A 14,146-nucleotide genomic window follows, 5' to 3' on the forward strand; every position below is an offset into this window, starting at 1 on the left:
TGTTCTGCCTCAACTGCTTCCTTTGGCTTGAGTTTACTTAGCATTTGCATCCTGCCATACAGGATTTCCTGGGCACGACTGATCCAAGAAGTGTGAATTCAGAAGAAATCAATTCAGATGCCCTCAGTTATATATAGCACAGGAGGCTCCCAGAGCCTCCATCCCTACATCCTGGTGAGACTCTGTCCTCAGTCCTAAGCCTTTACTCCATAGCCCAGTGGGAGAAGCGAACCTTCGCATCCCAATTTCTCTTCCTGACTGAGTAAGAATTGTCCAATTTGCAATTCACCTGATGGGAACATAGTTTGGAAATTTGCCTACCACAAATATGCATTTCTTCCCTTCTCCTGTGTGTGGGTTGCAAAAAAGATTTCTCAAGTAAGCTGAGTTTAAGAGAGAAAGGTACATTTTATTATTTTGCAAACCAAATGTGAGCTGAGAGACCTCTAATACATAATGAACTGCATCACCCACTCTTGGACTGTGAAAACGTAAAATGCCTTTCTCTCCATTAAGTATGGCAGACTCGTCATCCTTGGTGTAAATACTTCCTGAAGTATTTATTAATGAGTAACTCCAGCATGCGTAGCACCAAACGCTTGGGTTATAAATTCAGACATTCTCATGGTTTGCTTCCTGTAAGAAAAAGGAGGTGTATATTAGAAAGCGAATCCTGAAAGTCAGCCAGGGATCGGCTTCTGTTAGGTATATGAATCCATCAATATGTATTTGAATTAGAATTTTCAGAAAAGTATTTTCTGCCCCTACAGACACAGCTATTGATAAAACAGCATTATTCTTCCATTTTTTCCCACAAAGGCCTAGGAAACATCACCGCCCATGAAGGACACATTTGACGCTTGTCAAGATAACCACCCCTCAGCATTTTGTTTCTTTTCTGCAAGCTCGTCCTCATGTGTGGGTTCACATTGTGCTCTGCTTTTCTGTTCTGTTCTGACAGCAGATGAAAAGAGCAGAGCAAGTGGTTTCAGACATGCCACCTAGCACTCATGCTCTGCCCTCCGTGGTTTGGTGCTCTGCATTAATGTGAAAGTCGTTAAGTCTTCAATACCACATCACAAGTTACTAGAGACTGGAAGAAAAATACCTACAAGGAATTATTCATGAGGGCTCTATAACTGCATTATCACAGGAATGGGCTCATTGTCAAGAGTGATTTAACTGTAAGAATTCACCCTCCCATGTGGAGAAAGGGGAACACTCCTCCGTTGCTGGTGGAAGTGCAAACTTGTACAGCCACTTTGGAAATCAGTATGGAGATTCCTCAGGAAAATGGGACTCAGCCTACCACAAGACCCAGCAATTCCACTCTTAGGCATATACCCAAAAGATGCCCATTCATACAACAAGGATGTCTGTTCCACTATGTTCATAGCAGCACTATTTGTAATAGCCAGATCCTGGAAGCAACCTAGATGCCCCTCAACTGAAGAGTTGATAGAGAAAAAATGTGGTACATTTACACAATGGAGTACTACTCAGTGGAAAAAAGCAATGGAATCTTGAAATTTGCAGGCAAATGGATAGCCCTAGAAGAAACCATCCTGAGTGAGGTAACCCAGTCACAAAAAGACAAACATGATATGTACTCACTCATATATGGATTATTGACATGGATCAGGGGAGTGCCACCCTACAATTCCACTGCCAGTGAGTCTGGGAAACAGGGAGGTTCCCAAGAGAGATATGCAAGATACCCCAGAGAAGGGGAATGAACCAAGATCTCATGAGCAGATTGGGAGCATGGGGAAAGGGGAGAGGGAACCTGGAAAAAGAGATGGGGAGAAGAGGAGAGGAGAGGAAGATATGGGGAGCAGTAAGGTTGAGTGGGGGGAAGAATGGGGGAGAGCAGGATGAGAGATACTATAATAGAGGAGTCATTATAGGTTTGAAGAGACAGCTAACACTGGTGGGATTTCCAGAGATCTACAAGGATGACACTAACTGGCAAACTAAGCAATAGTGGAGAGACTACCTTAATTGCCCCTCCCTGATGATGAGATTGACACTACCTTACATGCCATCCTAGAACCTACATCCAGTAACTGATAGAAGCAGAGGCAGATACCCACAGCTAAACACTGAACTGAACTCCTGGAACCCAGTGACAGAGATGGAGGAGTGATGAGCCAAGGGGTCAAGACTATCAGAGAAAGTGGACCTGACAAGGGGGAGCTCCTGGACCCCAGACTGATGGCTGGGAGGCCAGCATGGGTGTCAGTGAGGAGGCCTCGGCAATCTCTGGAGCCTTGGGTAGTAGAGCAGTGTTTACCATGGCGTACAAATGAACTTTGGAGCCCATTCCATATGGAGGGAACCTCTCTCAGCCTGGACACATGGGGGAGGGCCTAGGCCCTGACCCAGATGAAGTGACAGACTCTAGAGATCCCTCATGGAGGGCCTCACCCTCCCTGGGGAATGGTGTGGGGATTGGCGGGACTGATAGAGGGGCAAGGGAGGAGAGATGGGAGAGGGAGCTGGGATCCACATGTGAAGCAAGCTTGTTTCTAATTTAAATAAAAATATATTAAGAAAAATAAAGAATCTACCCTCTCTCTGTCTTCTGCTTTCCACCATGAGATGAAGCAGCAAAACCAGATGAAACTTCTCACTCTGAGATCCCCTTGCCTCCAGAACTATAAACCTGCTGTTCATTACACGCTTGAAGCATAAAACAGAGTAATACACACACACACACACACACACACACACACACACACCCCAATATGTCATGATTACACCTCAGATCTCAAGACTGTCTCTTAGATGCCAGCATTTCCAGATATGTGGGGGGGGGGTGTGCAGGTGGGGCTCATTGTTGCATATTCAAGACACCTGATGGTGAATTGCTGTGGGTTCCTTGTATACATGATACTGTGAAGAATCAGACAAGCCAAAAATAAAGCTAAATGCAGACACGTTTGGACCAAGTCCAGAGTCCTCCCAAAGATTAGAGATAACACACCACTGTACTAAAGTGTGGGCAATGTCAGCCTACACAGTGAATGCGCCTCCCTAATGGTGAAGGTAGCTTAGCATCACAGGAACGGTATAGACTTGAGGGTTGGATCACAGATACGCAACTAACAGCTACACAAAGCAGTGAGGCTTTGGACAATTCTGTAATATAAAGGCGCTAACTTTGTATGCTATTTATGAGATGAAATAGGCTTACAGAACCTTTAGGAGATGCCTAAAAAGAGGACATCACTCTGGTAGATGAACTTACATCCATGTATGTATTGTCAGCCAGACTCTGGGTTAAAAAATGAAGACATGAACTTGGGAAGGAGATTTAATGATAGGGGAGGAGTTGGAGTGAGTCCTGAGAAGGGGATATAATCAAATTATATCATATAGAGATATGAAATTCTCAAAGGATAAATTAAAAGTATATTTTCAAAAACCAGAATATTATACCTCCATGAGTTATGATCTGTCTTATTTTCTGGTAAGCCTCCTTGTTCATTAACATACACCAATGAGAAAGTCTGAAGACCAGCCAATAGCAGACTAGCTCACCAGGAGCTGCTCATTGGGAGCCAAGGCCTGATTGCACACACCTGTCATCCAAACTCCTACAGAGACTACAGGAAGATCACAAGTTCAAGTTCTGCCTGTATAACATCCTGAGAAACGATTTCAAAATGAAAAGTGAAAAAGGGGGTGGGGGTACAGCTCAGTGATGGAGCATGATCTACCATGTGCAAGGTTCAGGGGTCTACCTACTCACCAGATATAATCTGCTTATTGGTTTGTCCTCCTTCTACTTCATCTATGTGTTCATTTACTGAGCATTTATTATGCTGCTATACATGTTAAACAGTAGATCTAGATTCCTATAATAATAATAACAATATACACTCAAGCCCCTCCTTGTCCACGGGCTCTACAATTGGGCATTCAATCAACCTTACATTGAAAACATTTGGGGAGGAAAGTGTCTGTATTGAAGATACACAGAGCTCTTTCATCCCATGAACAATAGAGAATAATAAATTAACTGCAGAGAATTTTCATCATATCGGGCTATACAGAAATTTAGAGATCACTTAAACTACATGGGAGAATGTGCCTGGGTTGTATATGAATACTGCTGCACTTTCTATGAGGGACCTGAGCATTTGTAGGTTCTAGTGTCCTGGGGAGGGGGTTCTGGAATTAGTCCCCTAAGGACACCCTCCAAGGGTTACTGTAGTTTATCTTCTTTCAATTCTTTTGTTTTTTGTTTGTTTGTTTGTTTTGTTTTGTTCCAGTCAGGGTTTCTTTGTGTAGCTTTTGGAGCCTGTCCTGGTACTCACTTTGTATAACAAACTGGCTTTGAACTCACATATATCCACCTACCTCTGCCTTGTGAGTGCTGAAATTAAAGGTGGGTGCCACCACTGACTGCTTCTTCTTTTCATTCTTAAGGGAATCATGTGTCACATGTCATTGTCTGCATCTTGTTCCTGAATAAACAAGACCCAGACAAATTAAAGCATTATCTCAAGACCCCAGAGCCGCATGGGATGGACCTCAGTGCTCTAACTTGTGGATCTGTTTCCTGGGGAGGCTGGTAGTCCCCTAGCACTGTCCAACAGAACTTTCTAGAATGACTGAGTGTTTCACATCTGTACAGTCTAATACTGCAGCTCCCAGCCCAGTGTCACTTCTGATCACGTGGCATGTGCCTAGTACAAATAAGCTTCTAATATTTTTTTGCACTTTCATTTTAATAAATTTACCCACATGTGGCTAGTGGCTGCCATTCAAATTAGCATGGGACATTAACACTGAACTTGAGAACCACCAAGTGCTTGTGGATCAGTCACTACTGTCTTTCAATAAGAACTTCCCCCATAGCTATCCCTTCTGTAGCCCCTAACCCACCGATGAGTCCAAAAGCACACACCACCCACATCACCTGACTTTTTTTTTTTTTAACGTAGGCTCCGTGACTTGAACACAGGTCCTTATACTTGTTTTGAAAGCACATTACTGACCGGGCTCCCCCAGCCTCACAGTGAAATGTCTAATAAAAAATGTTTCACTGTCCTCTTAGACCTGTAATGTCCAGTCCTGTGGGCACCATTTGCCTCCATCCCCATGACAATCGTCTGCTGAGATGGTCCCCACCCACAGTGCCCCCAGCAACCCTCTTTGCTCATCTTACTAACCTGGTCAGAACCTGCAGGGTTTTGTGGGTACAGGTTGAACCTCCCTCTGGGGGGCCTGAAAGGACACCACAGTGCTAGTGAGGTATCTGAGGCTTTGGGGAGAGGGTAGGAGGGATGGGTGTCAGGATAGAGTGAGGGGCACTGAGAGGACCTGGACCTCCTTGATAGGCCACAGTCCACCTCTCTTGTTCTGGTAGATGACAGCTTATTTGTTTGTTTGTTTTTCAGTACCTTAGTTGAACATCCCCCAAAGTGTTTTTTCCTCTCATTCTTTCTCCCAGGGCCTTAAACTATGCCAATGGCATAAAAAGAACTTGAAAGGATGAGTCCTTCCTAACAAAATGAACTCACTTCCAAATTCCTCCATTCACTCTTGAAGCGATTGTTCCCGCCTGTCATTTTCCCTGCTGAGCCCTCTGTATTCCTTCCTTGCTAGGCACTGAATCTGTGGTTGTCCCCCACTGTGCTGGTTACTTAACTCCAGACCTCTGCCTACACAGCCGGCCCAGCCAAACATTTCCTCCCTGCCTCTCAGCATGGTCCTGGAGGTCGAGTCACAGTTATTGATGAAATCCTAGCTTTGACACACTTCTTTTCTTCTCTTTTTTGATTCAATCTTTTCACTTGAGATGTTCTCCGTGACTACAAGACAGAAAGAGTTCAGGGGGTTCCCAACACCCAGAGCTCCCTTTGCCAAGAGGGGCTTTGTGTTTCTATATTCTATATCCCAGCAGTTAGCAGTGCCTCTGACACAGTGGGAGTTTTCAAGATAATGTTCTAGGTGAGAACAAGACCAGAGGAGGAAGATGTGAACAGAACAAGCAACAGAACAGGAGTGGCTAGATCTGAAAAGGGTCAGGTGAGGCACGCTAACTGTAGCTACCAACCTCACCTGTTCCCTACCCTACCAAGTTAGCTAGTTCACCAATTTGATCTTCTATTCTCTGGTCTTTGAAAAGCAGCTAATAACTTACTTACTGCCAATGAATAAAACAAACATCAGGCAAAGCACAAAAGTACTTAAGAGCTCAGTGATCTTGACCCTAGGAGCTCATGCAGCAGAAACGAAACTGTTAGATGCATGAGGTTCATTAAGAATTCTACCCATTAACAAAATACCTAAAAAGACCTAATGTACTCAGTTTCTATCCCTGGTCACACAGCCGTTTAATCCCGAATAAACACACAGAGGCTTATGATAATTATAAATTGTTTGACCGATGGCTCAGGCTTCTTGTTGGCTAGCTCTCTCTTAATTATTAACCCATTTCCATGAATTTGTGCATCCCCATGTGGTCTTAGATTACCGGTGATGCCTAGGTCTCTTGCTTCCTGGGCAGCTACATGGCATCTCCTTGACTCTGCCTACTCCCTTTCTCTATCCCTGTTTGGATCTCCTGCCAGGCTAAATCCTGCCTGTCCATTGGCTGAAACAGCTTTATTCATCAACCAAAAAGAGAAACACATATTCACAGCATACAGAAGGACATCTCCCATCAACCCAACTCCTTCGATGGGAAAAAATGACTCCCACGTCATAGTTCAACTTGATAGACTATTCTCAACAATGAGAATGAACGTTTGTGAGGAGTGAACACACAGACCCTCTATCACTCTCAATGCTGCTCTGGTGTGCTTTAAAAATCCAGATCTGTTCCCACTGGATTCAATAACAGGATTGCTGGGTCACGTGGTTAAGGCGATTTAAATCCAAGCCCAGTCAGTCTCTAAAACAGAAGTGATGTTGAACTTTCGCACCACAGTATGTGCGAACCTGCCTTCTTCTACCCTTCCCTGCACTCACTATGGTGAAGTTTTCCCATCTCAGCCATGCTAATAGACGTGCATTGGTATCCCCATACAGACTGGGTCTCACTAGAACTGAGCCCCACCATTGCCTCCTTGTAATTGGATTCACTCCTATCTATCAGTATCAATGGGAATGTGAATATTCTTGTCTAGTCCCCTTACTTGGCTCGAAGCATCTTTAAAGCCAGAGCCTGCCTTATTATGGTCCTGATTCCCATCACCGGAATTGGTAAATGTTGCTTAGTAGGCATTTAATCTCTGAGTGAGTGGTGAGTGAGTGAGTGAGTGTGTGCAGTGAAGATCAAGTGAGATATCTGGGAATTCTGTGAGGATCCAGAGGTGTGACTGCCCGTATTCTGCTATGTGAACATTTGCCTTGGCTCTGTGATCTGGTTGTGTGGCCAAGTCTATGCCCTCTGTGAACTTCTGCCTCCATCCCAGGGTGCAGCCAGCAGAGCCTTGACAATCCCCACTTTGGAATCCAGAAGCAAAGCTTTCTAGATGATGTACACAGAAGCAACCAAGAGGGGCTAGATCCAGTGAACCCTGTGCTGCCCAGTCCCTGCTTTCTGAACACCACAGCTCACCATTGCTACAGAACATTTCCCCACAAAATAAAAGTTATTAATTGAGTGATGTAGCCCAATCTCTAAGCACACCTATTTTCTTAGAAGGCACTCTTGTCTCTTGATTCTGACAAGGAAATGCTGTTTGCCTAGGCAGACACCAAGTAGCTCTGTCCTCACAGAGACCCCTTGAGGTTCTTATTTGATGACACGGAGTTGGAGACAAGACTTTCATGGTTGTGACCCACTGTTCTCACCCTTGCTAGAGCTCTCAGAAGTAACCTCCTCTCTGTCACTACTTTGTCACTTGACTATCAAGTCTTTCCAGTTTCCCCCTCTGCCTTGTCAACACCACCGCCAGTCTGCATATCCCTGGCGCAGAGAATGGCAACTTGCCTAGATGTCCCTCTTTGAAAGAAAAGCATTTTCCACTGCATCATCCACGCCCCTCACCTGCCTTTGTTTTAACAGTTTCTTCTGCTGCAGCCGAGGCCCAAGATACAACCATCCAGTGTCTGAGGCTGCAGGCCGTCAGTGGCCTTCATTGTCATGTCTGGCAAAGTCTGACCACAGTGAGAAACCTTCAAGTCCATACTCAGGGGCAAATGCTGACAATAGGCTAGAATAACATAAAACTTAGAATTGAATTTCAAGTCCTTCCCCACCCTATGCTGGGAGGGAAAAGTCCTTTGTTTACTCCTTTGTTTGTTCTGACAATCTGGATAGACCTATGGCCTCCTGGGTAATTGTCAACGTTGGCTTCCTCCCTAACGTGGGCCTAGGGCTCCAGCTCTATCAGGGACACCAAGTCTCTTGACACCAACTCCTGCTCCCTGGAGACAGGTGCTTTGCAGGCCCTTGGATCCACAGGAAGCTTTAGAAAACAAAATGGTTCTTTTGGGAGAGAACCAGGAGATGGAAAAGCCACTCTCAGCAATACGTCCTCTGCAGCATGGGAGCCGTGGGCACAAACAAGCTCACACACTGTGAGAGCAGAGAAAAGGCTTGGAATGCTTGCTCGTATTTTCCTAAAATACCCAGTGAACCATGAGCTGAACACCTGAGGCAAACTGGGAACTGCTATTTTAACAAAGCACAGCCTAGGAAACAGTCTGCACATGTTCTGCAACTTGAGCCAGCCCCAGAGAGATTCCTGGCTGCATTTTATGGGTGACTAACATTGGAGTTAAATCAGCAGGGTTTTCCAAACACAAACCTCTGGAGAATGAGGCTACTCTACAGCTCACTTCAGTATGCCCCGCCTCCTGGGAGCTGAGACGTGTGTTTTGCTGGGCAGACAATGGGCACTCTTGAGATGTTCATAGAGGTTGTTGTCTAATCTAGGCTTGTTTCATTTCATCTGTTGACATAACTCTTACAGAGAACAAGAGAGGAATGTGCAGCACCAGACAGGAAACACACCCGTTCATTCCACCAGCATCTAGGGCGGAGCTCTGCTCTCCGGATGATGCAACTGGGGAACACCAGATGACTAAAGCACAGTTGAACAGGGCAGATGTGAAAACAGATAATTAAAATAACACAGCCAAGTGCTGAATAAGGTTTGTACTGATGGCTGAGGGAACACAAAGAGGATATAATTCATTTTGCCAGAGGGAGTCAGGATAAATTGTATCTTACCAGGATGCTCATGAAAAAAAAAAGGATGAGGATGATGTATACAAACACACAGAGACATGGAATCCCCTGAGATGTTTGTGGGGTCTGAGGTACAGTGGGAATAGAGCCAATGTGAGTCTGGTACTCTAGGTTGTGGTCAGATATGAAAGCACACTATACGGTCTACAGTAAATTCTTTGGGTAAGGGAAAAGCAACTGAGGGCGCCAAGCATAGCTATCGCTGGCAGGTTTTAGAAAGACCCATCAGGCAACAGGCAAAACTTGCCATAAGACAGAAGGTCAAAAGTTTGTATCGAGGGACAAATAAAAGATAATGGAAGCCCAAAGTAGATGAAGACTTTATTTTTGTGACAAACTCTCCAAGAAAGCCTTCCTAAAGAAAGGAATCTTTATTTTGGCTTAGAGTTGCCAACTCTTCGGTCTGTGATCATTGGCTCTTTCTGGTTGAGCCAGTGGTAAGGTCAAAAAGAACAAAGAAATCATGGTGGAGTACATGCTGTGGAGCGAAGCCGTTCAACTCGTGGCAGCCAGGAAGCAAAGAAGCAATGAGGCATTAACCAGGGCCCCAAAATACTTTGCAAGGACATCATCGACAATAACCTACTCCTGGCAGGCCCTCCTCCTGATGTTTCACCACACCCCGACAGCATCGCCATCTAGAGACCAAGTCTAAGGCATATGAGCCTTTGCGGGACATTCAAGACCAAATACTAACAGGGAACCAGGGAAGAGGTCTTCAGAAATGAGTGGCTAATTAGATTTGAAGAATGAGGTATGTAGTCAAGGGTGACCCTAAGATTCCTAACTTGGCTAATTGACTCAGAGATGACGGTGATAACTTAGCTGAAGAGTAGACAACCCAAGTAGGCAAAAGGCAGGAGCCTGAGACATCAAGCCTTGCTCTTCTAAACTGTTTTCAATCACTGGGGGGATTCTAAATGGCCTAATGAAAGTTGGTTTCATTTAGATACCATTTTGGGGGTGGGGTTTGAGACAGGGTTTCTCTGTATTGCTTTGGAGCCTATCCTGGAACTTGCTCTGTAGATCAGAACTCACAGAGATCCGTCTGCCTCTGCCCCTCTAGTGCTGGGATAGACACCATTTTTAATCAATTGCTGCATGCTTAAGATGCTTCTGTTACTGAGGTTGGTCTTAGGTACTGTTCTTTAAGACCAGTGAATGCCAATGCTAGTTTGGGACCTTTCCCTGCCCTGCTTGGTTCTCAGGGATCAATGGTGGTGAAAGACCACACACTGAGCAGCGTGGACCATTAGCCCCTTACCCTTTTCCATACCTCCTGAGTTCCTGGGTCAGACCAGGTCCTGGGAAGAGCACCTGCAGTGAACATTCAAGGCTAAGAATCCTCACACGAATGCCCAGGGAAGCTGCGGTGACACTGAGTGTGGTTGTTGTCACCTTGGCAGATTTAAGAAGTAGAGGTGGGAACAAGGTGCTCTATGAAAGTCTTGTCTCACCTGAAAGAATGCCCAGAGACCTCAGAGCTACTTAGCCCCCCTCCCTGCCCTCCAATCTGAGCAGCTTCAAGCTGTAGGGCTGATTGTCACTTTGTATAATTAGCCACGCATTGGCCACATCCCAGGGACAGCCTTGGCTGTGAGAACAGTGAAGTCCCTGTCTGTCATCTAAAAGGCTTCTGTCTGAAAATCTGAAATGTAAATGTCTAAAGGTACTGAGGGGACACGACTACATTAAGCTACAAATAAGCTGGGCAAAGGAGATAGCCCTGAGTGGGGGTAGGAAAAGGACTTCGAGACGTTGTGAGGGCTGATGAGCATTGGGTTTACCACAGCCCGAGAGGAGTAGGGAGGGCTTTCTGAAAGGCTAACAGTGGGACAGGCAGGAGAGCCAACCCCTCAGATGGACTGACAGCTGTGACGGAAACTCCAGCCTGGTGGCAGACAGAAGCATTCTCACTGGCGGAAGGAGAGACCCTTGAGACTGCACGGAAGGGGCAGAGCAGACTGGGTTTTCATTTAATGACCTGGGAGCCGGCCAACGTATCTGAACATAGATCTGATGCTGGAGAGAGGTCCATTTAGTAGTAAAACTCGATACACATAGGCCAAGGAGAAATGACAGACAAGATCAACGAGGTGACCACCAAGAGATGGAGTGGGGGATCTATGGCTTTTATTAAGTCATGTGCAGGATGAAGGCATTTACACACAGCTACAAATGAAAGAACTTACTGTTCTGATTTTATAGTGAGTCAAGGAGAACCTCAGAGAGTTTAAGGACACGCCTCCATGTGGGAAAACCAAGGTTCACAGCCCATTCTGTTGGATTTCCAAGCCCATATATATTTCACTCTGATACTCTAGCGGACTGGATTAATGAGATAAGAAGAGCGATGCTCAGCCCAGGCTGCACACTAGATGCCCAGGTCCAAGTGGGGTAGCACCTTTAACACCAGCACTTGGAAGGCAGGGGCAAGCATGAGTTCCAGGCCAACCTCATCTAAACAGTGAGTGCCAGACCAGCCAAAGGTATATGTATGCTGGTGTTTGTTTAAAAGCTCTCCAGATGATCTCACCCTCCAACATGCAGCCAAGTTTGGGAACAAATTGCAATCCATGTTACAAAGGAAGACTTGGCCAACAACAGTTGCTGGGAAAACCCGAGATCAGGTGCAAAGGTAATGTCAGCTTCCTGACTTAAATAAAGACAGAAAGGCTGAGGCAGAGAAAGGAGGAAATGGCTTCCATCACTGTTTACTTTATGACGGCCAGATAGAAATGCCCCATCTGTGCCTGACAAGATGAACCAAAGCTTCTGAAGAGTCAAGGCCACACCAAGGTCAGCACCTCTAACAGTGGCATGGTCCGATAAGGTCAGTTAGTACAGCTGAACAGGGACAGATCACTCGTTTTCTAAGTCACTTGTTAAAACTCAGTCATCACTAAGTAATAAGCCTCCACAATTTCCAAAATTACATTTCTAAAAATAAATTCTCAGAATTCATTTAAGACTTATTTTTAATTGTGTGTGTGTGTGTGTGTGTGTGTGTGTGTGTGTGTGTGCATATACACATGTGTGAACACAGGTATCCACAGAGTCCAGAAAAGGATTCTGGGCCCCCAGGAACCAGACCTAAGAGGCAGTTATGAGCTTCCAATCAACCTGGATACAGGAAATGAGCTTGGTCCTCTGCAAGAGCACTTTGTGCTCCTAACCGCTCAGCATCTCTCCAGAACTCATCCCTTCACAATCATTTTACTGAACTTTATTATTAGGTAATAGTATAATTCGTTAATACAAATATTGTTTATATCTGCCTTGGCTTAACAATGGGCCGACCAATGAGGACCTACTGAGAGTCTTCCCAGACTCTGCCAGCATCTGTCGCAAGTAGCCATGACAAGGCATATTTGACCGTGAAGACTGGCTTACACTACAGATTAGGGTTGCTCACAGGCCCAGACCCCAAAAGATGATTATTAATTATTCACCGGCACACCACGGCCAGCAACTGTACTGCAGGCTGCACGAGAAAAATGACCCGTAAGTGTGCTTGTAGAACCCCATTACGGTACAAACGAAAAGAACAAGACAGAAGCTAAAGCTTTCCCCCACCTAACGTTTCCCCAACACAGGCTTTTAATACTGCTCCAGCCCTTTGAAATTGCTACTATTTCAAATAAATGTTTTATTTAGCCCTGTGAATAAGGCTCTTCCAGCCAGAGGAGACAGAGCTCATATGAACACATAAAGTCACTCTTGAGTAGAAAGCACTTTCCCTTTAAGGCAATCACATGAATTCTCTTTATTCCTGTGAACACACTGGGGAGGCAGTGAAAATGGGAAAGAATAAAAAGGTGTTAAATTAGAAATCATAGCATTACCTACCCTTGCTGCTGATAAGAAAACCTTTCTTCCCATCCTGGGAAACCTCTGCTTCAGGACTGTAACTGTCTTAAGAAGGTTCTGGAACCAGCCTCCGACCATCAGCATTTCTCAGACGAAGACCATTTCACACTGCTTCCTTTCTTCCTCATTCCCTGGGCTCCTTGTTTCTGCTCTAACCTAGGACAGGGGTCGCAGCCTCAGGAAGCTCACTAGGGAGCCAGCCAGGGTCAGGAGCCCTGGGTCTTTTTGCCTATTTTGTCACGACGACACCCCCTACTATACCTGCTGCATTGCTCCACCAAGCTCCCATGTGGCCTCTTGCCCTTCCCAAACTGGCATCTGGAGTACCAGTCAATGTATGCTTAGTATCCCTCCCATCTTCCCATGATTCATCTGTGCTGCCTGCCAAGCAGAAGGCGCCAGGTCAAGCAACTGAAGCAGGGCGTGTGTGTGTGTGTGTGTGTGTGTGTGTGTGTGTGTGTGTGTGTGTGTGTGTGCTCCCTGTCCAGATAAAGGGACTGAGAATGGTGGGGACCTAAACAAAGGGACAGGGACAGGGACAGAGGACAGTCTCTAGAGCCAGTAGGGGTTCCTAAACAAAGAGGTTGTTTTGTCTGGGGTTGTTTTGCTTCTAAGAATTGCAAGAATTTGTTGAATTTGTTTGTTTTCAATTGCTGGAAAGATAGTTTTTTTTTTCCAAGCAAAATTTCCTGAGGGATAATCCTGGGTTCCATCCAAACCAGACCCATACACTATGTATCCCCTAAACAGCCTCTGGGAACAGCTGGGCTGGACAGGGATGACATGCCCAAAAGCCTAGTGGATGTTGGGTTGGGCAGGAACCAACTATGTCTAGTGGAGATGCCTCAGAACTCAACAAGGTTGCCCAAGCACCAGTGATAGCAACAAGTATCCCTTGTCATTCAGATGGGAAATCCTGGAGAAGTCTGGGGAAGGGGGTGGCACACAAAGCCACTCTGGGGAACTTTGAAGCAGTCAGTAACCTAGACAAGAAGGAGCCAATTTAGAAGAACAAGACCAGAGCTGGAGAGATGGCTCGACTGGATAAAGTATGTGGTAAAT

The 14,146-nt window shown here is 45.5% G+C and overlaps 1 long non-coding RNA gene across 2 annotated transcripts; it reads right to left on the reverse strand.

The window, feature by feature from the left end:
• Positions 1–388: 388 nt before the first annotated feature.
• Positions 389–13,430, reverse strand: LOC110341029. Of its 2 annotated transcripts, XR_002382907.2 has the most exons (3): positions 13,064–13,430; positions 4,366–4,472; positions 389–636 (listed from the first exon to the last, which is right to left on the reverse strand). It is a non-coding gene; the product is annotated as an uncharacterized LOC110341029 (long non-coding RNA). The 2 variants fall into 2 exon arrangements; XR_005875623.1 differs by lacking the exon at positions 4,366–4,472.
• Positions 13,431–14,146: the final 716 nt, after the last annotated feature.

This window comes from Mesocricetus auratus, unplaced genomic scaffold, assembly GCF_017639785.1.
Source record: "Mesocricetus auratus isolate SY011 unplaced genomic scaffold, BCM_Maur_2.0 Super-Scaffold_2245, whole genome shotgun sequence".
Classification (NCBI taxonomy): Eukaryota; Metazoa; Chordata; class Mammalia; order Rodentia; family Cricetidae; genus Mesocricetus; species Mesocricetus auratus.